Here is a 7,486-nt window from a genome sequence, read left to right as displayed (position 1 = left end):
AGATCATATTCTAGTGTATGTTTGGATTTTTTAAGGGGCTTTGGAAAGCCATGTTTGGAAGAGTAAAGGTTCAGCATCCCTACCCCCCACCCAACACCGAGTGCCAACAAGGGCAATATCTTAATGCCTGAAAATATCCTACAGACAGATACTAGAGATATAGGGATGATATACACCAGTAGTAAAATCCATCAGTTTGGCCCATGAGCCACCGCCTTCTGGCACCAGCATCTAGGCAATTTTGTACATAGTTTTACATGTTTTGAAAATTGGAATTAATATTGTATAGATATAGATATATTCATAAACAGATACATCAATAACATATAAACAACCAAAGCCAAATATTCTTCGAGCAATGAAAGTTTAGTGCTCAGGGCTTGGCATGACCAGCAGATTGATAAGACCGGGCCCATCCTACCACCTGTCTAGGCGAAGTAAGGGTCAAAGTAGTGTGTTGGGCAAAGGAACACTGGTTCCTGGCTCCCGTACCCTCAACCACCAGGATCCCTTCCTCCACCGACACAGGGACGCAACCCACGGCAAACGGGCTGCCCACTTTGGTCGCCTCTTACGCCCAGCAATGGGGTGCTGTGGAAATATTCTACCCCGGTTCCACACGGGGAAGAGCTATTAGCGTTACCAAGCACTCACAACGGGGAGGTTGCTCTTCACGAGTGCCTGCTCAGGATATCAATCACTGGATTGTCTGGTCCAGACTCGATTATTTACAGACCGCCGTCATAAAGCTGGAATATTGCTGAGCGCGGCGTTAAACAACCAACCAACCAACCAACCAACCAACCAAACTTTGAGGAGGTACTGAAGGGAGGGTATTCGAAGATTTCATTTCTAACTCTAAAACCTAATTACATCCTGATTCAGGCAATTATTCCTCTCCTGATTCACCACTTACAACCTCAGATTTCTGAAATGAACTCGAATGGTCATTCCATGATGAACATTGTCCAACTATTCTTTAAACAAAATCTCCTGCTGATGTTCCTCCATCATCAAGATGGAACTTCACTAAAGCCACCTGGTCTTTGTTTAAGTTACTCTGTACAAGCATATTAAATCCTGATCGTTTTGATGATGTTCCTGATTCAATAAAAGTGTTCTCCCATGAAATAAACAAAATAGCTGATTAATTTATTCCAAAGTCCTCTGTAAATCTACGGATCCATAAACCATGGTTGAATGCTAACTGCAAACAAGCTCGGAAGGCTTGCAGTAAGGCTGAAAAATAATTCCGTCGCCATCCTATGGTCCACAATTGAATCAAATTTTAAATTTTAAATGCTAAAGCAAGGCGAACGGTTAAATATAGTAAAAGCCAATCTTGGCAAAATTATAAGTAAAAATATAGTCATATACGCCCTTATCCAAGATATGGAACACCATTACAAAAAAATCAAAGGTTAGTGCAATAAATCTAGTATTCACCGTCTTAAAAATGTGGACCATTTACAAGCTCATAAATCACTTGGTGAAATACACTTGGTGAAACTTTGGTTAATCTTATTCGTCTAACTATTTTTGTCAATTCCAAAAGTATCAAAAACAGCAAGGAAACAAACCTATTGATTTAATTTAGATAACAGGGAAGACTAAGTGAACTATTCTCTGTTCACGAACTCCATACTGCCTTTGGACAAGCTTTCGATACTGTTACAAGAGCTTATAACATTTATTATCAACTCCTGAAACACCAGAATCTTCAGAAACACTATTGGATGTTTTTTTTTATGAAATTTGGACGTCAGAGAACGTTCTTTCTTCGTGGCGTGCTGCTATGGTTGTCCTATTACCCAAAACGATTTACATAATTTTGGATTGCGAGGCCGTTTCATATCCGATTTTTTAACCGACAGGAAATTTCAAGTCCGCGTGAGCTCTACCCTGTCTGATCATTATAATCAGGATATGGGAATCCCACAAGGCAGTATCTTGTCTGTCACATTGTTTAGTATTAAGATAAATATTTTTAAATGATTTGCTTAATTAATGTTGTTTAGAAAATGGATTTAAATTCTCAAAATCTAAAACAAGCTGTGTTCATATTTGTAGAAACTATAAACCTCACAAAGACCCATAACTTATATTAGATAAACCCCCTATTAAAGTTGTAAAAAAAACAAATTTGTAGGTATATTTTTTTATCATCATTTCACCTTTCTGACCCACATTAAATACTTAAAGAGTAGATGTCTGAAGGCCCTAGACTTATTAAAAGTTGTCTCTAATTCCAAGTAGGGAGGGGATCAGAAAACCCTCCTTCAACTTCACAGAACACTGATCCGATCAAAACTTGTTTATCGCCTATGGTGGAGCCTGTAAAGGTAATTATTAGATACAATTTATCATCAAGGACTGTGGCCTTGCCATGGTGCTTTCAGAACTTCACCCATTAATAGTCTGTTTTAAGAGGCTGATGAGCCATCCCCAAAACAACGCCACAAAAAAACTATCATTAAATACATTACAAAAGTTTTTCTAATCACTCTCATCCAGCTTATGAGAGCGATTTAAATCCTCTGTATGAGGATCTTTATCATAAGAAACAATCTCTTATTCCACCCATGGATTACGAATCAAACCCGACCTTTCTGCTACCAAAATTAAACTCAATAGCATATCTCCCACCCAAATTCTGTCGTCTCCTCTGAGGCAACCGGTAAAGCCACAGGTAGATCTTTCGTTAACTCAACTAAAGAAATCAGACACTAATGAAATAATTTATCAGCAAGAATATAATCAATTAAGAAACAACTACCATACACACAACTCTATCTTTACAGATGGATCCAATTTGCTAGCGCCACTGTCGTTGGATCCAGAACCATGTCATCCAGATTACCAAATGTCCAGTTCAGTTTTTACAGCAGAATCATAGGCAATCTTAAAAGCTCTCAAATATATAAAATCATCAATCTAGGCATACACTGTTCATCATAGTTTCTGATTCCCTCTCCTGTCTTCAAGCCATTAAGAATATTTCCTGTCAACATCCACCTGTACGTGACACCATAGAACTTCATAACGATCTTTCTACTCGCAAGCACGACATCGTCTTTTGTTGGTTACCCAGCCATGTTGGAATAACTGTTAACATAATGGCTGATGCTGCTGCCAAAGCAGCACTCAACAAATATGTTACACCACTTCTGATCCCATACACTGATTATAAACCCCTGATTTAGATCTTATATCCATGATCTGATGCAAAAGAAGTGGGGCACCCAAGTAGGTATATATAAAATACATGAAATTAAACCAACTATTGGCTACACCTACTCGGGTTGTCAGTCCAAATTTGAAGAGGTCATTATACGACGATGTCGTATTGGCCATAGCAGGTATACATATGATTATTTATTGAAAGGTGAGGATCCTCCATTTTGTATCCCATATGATTAGAGACTCACCGTCAAGCCTGTCCTGCTTGACTGTGTTGATTTTGCCATCACAAGGGATAAATATTTCAAATCGTCATCTATCAAGGATCTTTTTAATGGTACAAGTTCTCCTTTAATTATTGGTTTTTTAAAGGATCTTGAATTGTTTAAGAAATTTTGATTAATATGTTTTGAAAATGTCTATCTGTCGTTTAAATTATTGGTAGATCAATTTCACAAACTGAGATTGTCAGTGGCTGTATTCTTGAAGGGGGTTAAAGTACTTTAAAATTATTGTCCCCCTGAAAGAGTACATATTTAAGTTCCACATCATTCAAAGTACATTTGGGTCTACCCCATTTTTAATCGTATTTAATCATATTTGTCAGTTTTAATTGATAGCTACAATTGCCTTTAATCGCTAGCGGCTGAAGGCATGGTGTAAATCCTGCTGGGGAGCCGTGAAGGAAGCAGAAGTATTGTAAGTCCCCACGGTCCCTAGTGTGGTGTCCTAACTTTGGATGCTGGCGATCTCTTGCTCGTTTTTATCATGGATTGTTATGTATTGTAATAACGTTTTATCCTTCACTACTAGTTTTCAATATGTCTGTGGTAATCTAGTTATATTACTGTCCTTTGTTTACAGGTCTTTTAGGAAGTTTACACATATTTCGTATGTATGTTTAACTTGGTGTAGTCACGATATCGCTGAAATACTGCCGATGTGAGTGTAAATCTTACCTCACTCACTAACCATATCGACCATCCTCTAACAGTCAGGTGGAGAGGTATAACAGAACACTCATGCAAATGGTGCGATGTCACATCGGAAAATCCCAAACCTCAAGGATGAATACTTGCCACAGCTAGCTAGTGCATTCCGGTCTTCAGTCAACCGACCGACATACGGGCTTCACGGCCAACCGACGGACGTTAGGGCGAGAAAACAACATTCCTGCTGATTTGATGTTTGGGAAGCCCACAGAGGAGGAAGAATCGGGTCTCTCCGATTATGTCAGGGACCTCAAGTACGCGATACAGGAAGCTCATGACCTAGCCAGGAGTCGGCTGAAAACTGCGGTGGTGAGAATGAAAAGGACTATGATCTCAAGACCCTTACGAGACCCTTCGAGGAAGGCGATGCTGTCTACATCCTGAACTCCGCAACCATGCTTTCCATTACAAGGGATAAATATTTCAAATTATCACCAATAAAGGACCTCTTTTATAATATCAATTCTCATTTGTGTTTTTGAAGAAAGGGAACTTATTGATAAATGTTGAATTGTGCAGATAGCTATATTTTATATTGGTAATAAATTTTAATTTAAAAAACTTGATGCATAATAAATTATAAAGTGTTATAACATCGACATAGTTTGTTTTCTATTTCAACTATTATGTTTACCTTACTTTCTTCCTTGCATGTCCAGTGCTTCAGCATTAGTAAGTTAAGGGTATATGTCGGTACGCACTAGTGTTCACAGCGCTTCACAAAATATATGGATAGGGAGTCCTTTAACTCTCTGGATGCCGAGATATATTCGAGACCCACATACTTATGCGTTCTGAATTTAATATCCTGTAATCACAATATTGTAACCCGTGAAGATTCCGGGGTAGAATAGGTTTTCAGCAACCCATGCTTGCCGTTAAAGGTGACTATGCTTGTCGTAAAAGACGACTAACGGGATCGGGTGGTCAGGCTCGCTGACTTGGTTGATGCATGTCATTGATCCCAATTGCGTTGATCGATGCTCATGATAATAATCACTGGATTGTCTGGTCCAGACTCGATTATTTACAGACAGCCGTCATATAGCTGGAATAGTGCTGAGTGCGGCGTTAAACAACAAACCAACCAACCTTTGATGTCCAGTGCTTCAGCATTAGTAAGTTAAGGGTATATGTCGGTACGCATTAGTGTTCACAGCACTTCACAAAATATATGTAAAGGGAGTCCTATAACTCCCTGGATGCCGAGATATATTCGAGGCCCTCATACTTATCAGTTCTGAATTTAATATCCTGTCATCACAATATTGTAAATAGGGTAAATTTAAACAAATGATTATGGTATACAATTAAAGAGAAGGAGTAATTTGAAAATCGTTCGTGACTAACGCGCACCTGGGGAATCGTTAGACATCAATGTTCTAGCATTTAAACGACCAAACAGACTTCCAAGAACAAGACAAACCCTTATACAAATGTGTTCATATATATTTCATAGATAAATGATCTATTTCTTTAACATAATTTGTTCAGTTTAAAATTATATTCAATCGGCTATTCATTAACGTGTTTATATGAAATTACAATACTGATCATTACGCTCCAAAGGAAAAACGTAAAGTTTGCAGTTACCTTTAAACAAGTGTGAAATGTAAATGTATCATATATGGTATACGATACGAACTTTGGACATAAGGATATTGTCATCACAGATTGTATTGGTGTGAGTATGCTATGTTTCCGAACAGGTAGTTCTGTTTCGTGCCTGTGTGTGAAAACAGTTCGCGCGCACACTGCTTTACCTCGCGGATACATAGCTTAAAGCATGCATGTGTGCCACGAGTCGACCACCATGTGTCGTTGTTATTCAGTTTGGCTTTAGAGGTAGGATAGGCAACATCGTTCGTCATTTAGTAATCGTGATCATAATAGAAATTTGGGAATTCAGAAACTATGTAAATGTCAATTGAAATACAATAGTAAAAATAGAAACTAAAATTAAACTATCGTAAATGAATAAGTGTTCTATGCCTGCCTATTGCACTTGTACCATTTCTGCTGACTAAACTTTGTTAAATTCTTATTTACTAGTATATCATTTTCAAACACGGATATTATCAAAGTATCTACAGCAGAGCGTAAACTTTTATCAAATTCTTGAGAATTCACCACATCCTTGTATTGTTTCTATTTTGTTTCCCTGGATTTTGTTGCGATACACTTTGAATGCATATTCTCCAAACAGCCACTATATGCAACAAAACAGGAGAAAATGCTCTACAGTGAAATCTGAATTTTGCTTGTTCACATATCAAACACGTAGTTTTCCGAGAACAGCCTTCATTTTCCGAACTGTTTTATTTCGCTTGATTTCATCTGCACGGATGGTATTGGTGACAAAGACAATTTGCCATTTGGAGCCAAATCCGTAAGAGGGATTCAGAGATGGATGTATCGCAGGTGAGTGAGTTATGTGATGGAACAGGGGTCATATAACCGCCACACAGGATTCTGTTAACTTTGTCCATTATGGCTGCACGTTATTTCCGCCACTTCCTTATCGGCAAAATATCATTATTTCACAGACAGGACACGTAATAGATGCACAGCTATTAAATGAGACAAAGACATATTTATGTGTTCAGGGTGTACTGAAAGAAATAGCTGTCATTGTTGATCTCTCTGATCTATTTAATCCGCCATTTCAAAGAGGTCACACTTATTCTTCCTGTCTGTCAAATGCAGTGTTTCTCGTTATTTTAATTACTAAAGAAACTACTAGCATAAAGAACCCTTTTTAACATTTGTTCCTACTATAAGTGAAGACTTAAAATACGTTGCACTTTTGTGTTTAATATTCTAAAACTATTGTTTCCAACATCAACGAGAGTAGTTGCTTGTGTTTTTTACTCTGATGGATTCTTGCCTATGTTTATAATGTCCGAGCGCCCGACCGTCTTTCAACGAACTCAGTCTATAGCTTTAGTATGCGATATAAACTGAGGGTCAAAAGAAAGTATACCGACTTTGTTTTTCAAAGAACCCTGGGTAAGAAAATAATTTGCAAGCACATATACAAGATCCCCATCAGCAGCTGTGTATTATTACAAAACACTTTTTCACTTAAATTGTATAAATAAAAAAATTGAACCACTTAGAAATGTGTTTTGAGTGCCGAATAAGCGCCAGTACTGTTTATTTCTATATAATGGTATCAACATAGGATATTTTAAATAGAAAATCAAACAGCTGATACAATCGACGAATATATATAGTTTCAATTGCCCCTCATGTTAAGATTACATAATTTCCACACCAAAATAAATAGTAAAGAATAAACTCCGAAGACGCGT

The sequence above is a fragment of the Haliotis cracherodii genome, unplaced genomic scaffold, assembly GCF_022045235.1.
Source record: "Haliotis cracherodii isolate W230 unplaced genomic scaffold, xgHalCrac1.p SCAF_7, whole genome shotgun sequence".
Taxonomy (NCBI): domain Eukaryota; kingdom Metazoa; phylum Mollusca; class Gastropoda; order Lepetellida; family Haliotidae; genus Haliotis; species Haliotis cracherodii.
The sequence above is the reverse complement of the archived record's forward strand: the minus strand, read 5'-3'. Positions refer to the sequence as shown.